We start from the raw sequence: 2,500 nt of genomic DNA on the forward strand, positions 1-2,500 counted from the left end.
ACTGGAAACAGAAAAACAAGATGCCTGACGTCTACAATCGCTACTTCATTGAACAATGGTCATCCTTCTATCGACTTCACAATGGAGCTTGAAGAAAACGGCAGGATTCCCTTTCTGGGAATGGAAGTAATGAAAAATGGATGCCGGCTAGACACAAAGGTGTACAAAAAACCGACGGACAGTGGGCTACTGTTACAATACCACAGCCACGTGGATGGGAGATATGAACGCTCACTACTGAACATGCGTTTAAGCTCTCATCTACATGGAAGTTTTTTCACGAGGAATGTGAATGCCTTAAAGAGACCTTTGCTCGATTGTGCTACCCAGACAATCTTGTGCAGTCTACCATCCGCCAATTCATCGATTCGAAAGTGTCTGAAGACTCACGTACGCAAGTCAGTGTCTAAGAAGCGAGAAGCTCCAATCAGAATCGTGTTGCCCTTTAAAGATCAAAAATCTGCAAACGCAGTACGCAGACAACTTGGTGACCTCAGTCGAAAGGTCAGTGTAGATATTAGCCCGGTGTACAGAAGTCGAAAGATCAAGGATGAAATCCAAGTAAGGGAAGACAAGCCGCCCCCAGTGAATCAGCAATGCGTGGTGTATTATTTAAAGTGTGACCTGTGTGATGCTGGTTATGTCGGTTATACGTGCCGAAACCTTCACCAACGAATTGAGGAACACAAAGGATCGGTAGTCGGAAACCATCTCAGAGAGCACCTTCACCCAAAAGTCATTGCGGTCGTTTGTTTTTGTTTTTGAAATGACGACTTGTCCAAATACATGATGTGATTGGCTAAAGACACTCAGGCGAATCACGCGGGAAACAACATGTCTGATATTTAGATAATTTCGTGTTACACGAAATTTGGTCACGGTGCGCAATGACTTTTGGGCGAATGTGGGCTTTTAACTGTGAAGAACATATTTATGCTAATTACTTGTACATTTTAAATCGCACTTGAAAATGACCTCCGGAAGGTCGAAACGTCGTAACTTTGTAGCGTTAGTTTTTATCATAAAATCGATTTGATTTGATTTAGATTTGATTTACAGACTTTGCTAGTCAAGCTGGCAGAGCGCCACAACAGCTTGCGCCAATTACTGTAGCCCCTTTTTTTACCCTCCCAACAATGATACTCAACAGAAGACAGACCACAACACCGGGAACTACGTGCCCTACTGTTAGCGACAAGTGTGTGGGTTCTTTTACGTCCCACAGGAAAAAGGAAAGGAACTTTATTTAAGCGTCTAGTCGATTTAGCGCTGGAGCACTAATTGGGGACACTGTAAAGTGAAATTAACAATGAAAGCAAATCAATAGACATTAAAGGGTTGTGAGACGGGACCTCTGGCTTATCGTCCTTATCCGAGAAGACTAGAGAGTCTAACCATTTGCAGATGTAATTACAAAGGCAGCACTTTCTCCTCAGTTATTCAAAGACCCTCACAGTGTTGGTCCGGCCGGAGTTGAACTCACGACCTCCCGCGTAACAGTCCGGTGCCCAACCAACTGAGCCACCGGTGCGCTACGAAATTACTCATCGAGAGTTATACTTGTAGTGAAACTTAAGTCTAACTTCGCTTTTTCTTCTTATTGAAAATTAACACGAGAATTCATGACTGGACAATTTTGGTTATAAAAATGGAAAAGTTTTCTCAAGCCATGTAGTCAAGTAAACGTCTAAGAACTCGTCTTCCAGCCATGAGGTGTTAGTTCAAAAAGTGGCAGCCCCACTGCCTCCCATTCAAACTATCAAATGGAAGAAAAAGCTGTCGGGGACTGGGACTCGCATTACGCAGCTCTGACTATAGTAGTGTATAAGCGTGACCGGAAATGCACTCCCTATAACCTGTCAATCCGGAGCGTTGCTAGTTCATAAGGAGTAGAACGAGAAGACATAACGCGAAACACCTTTTTGTGTATTCAGTTGTGTTCATTAACAGGTATAAATTTTACTTCGAGACTCCTCTTTGATACTGTCTCCTGCGACCAGAAAATTCCAAGAAAAAGCAACGCTTTACGAAAAAGCCTCAGTGCGTGCTTTCAACAATTTTAACTGAAAATTAAGTCTGACTTTTCTTTTTTTCTTTTTTTTGCTTATTAAAAAAGATACATTGAAATAAATAAGCTGTATTATGGGGGTTCCAAATCTGCGAAGGGAGATTAAACCCGCAGGAGTCTTAGTCCCAGGATTTCTACCGAGGGGTCCAAATTCGCTAGGACACCGGTAGCCGGCCAAGGTGTTAAAAGCACTAAGTGTCCGGCAGTCAAAACTGTTTAGTTGTAATAACAAAGATTGATTAAAAAACGAAGTTAATAATAAAAACAATGAAAATTTGATCCGTTCAGTTGAATTCTCTGCAAACGTGAGAGCAATGTTCTGAACGTGATCAACACATCTCATTGTTAGGACTCGAAAGCTATTATCTGCTAAGAATAGACCAGTTTTAAATGCATTTTTCCCTTGCTTTTAGCTGAGGACGACTCGATTCT

Source organism: Montipora capricornis, chromosome 14 (genome assembly GCF_036669925.1).
Source record: "Montipora capricornis isolate CH-2021 chromosome 14, ASM3666992v2, whole genome shotgun sequence".
Taxonomy (NCBI): Eukaryota; Metazoa; Cnidaria; class Anthozoa; order Scleractinia; family Acroporidae; genus Montipora; species Montipora capricornis.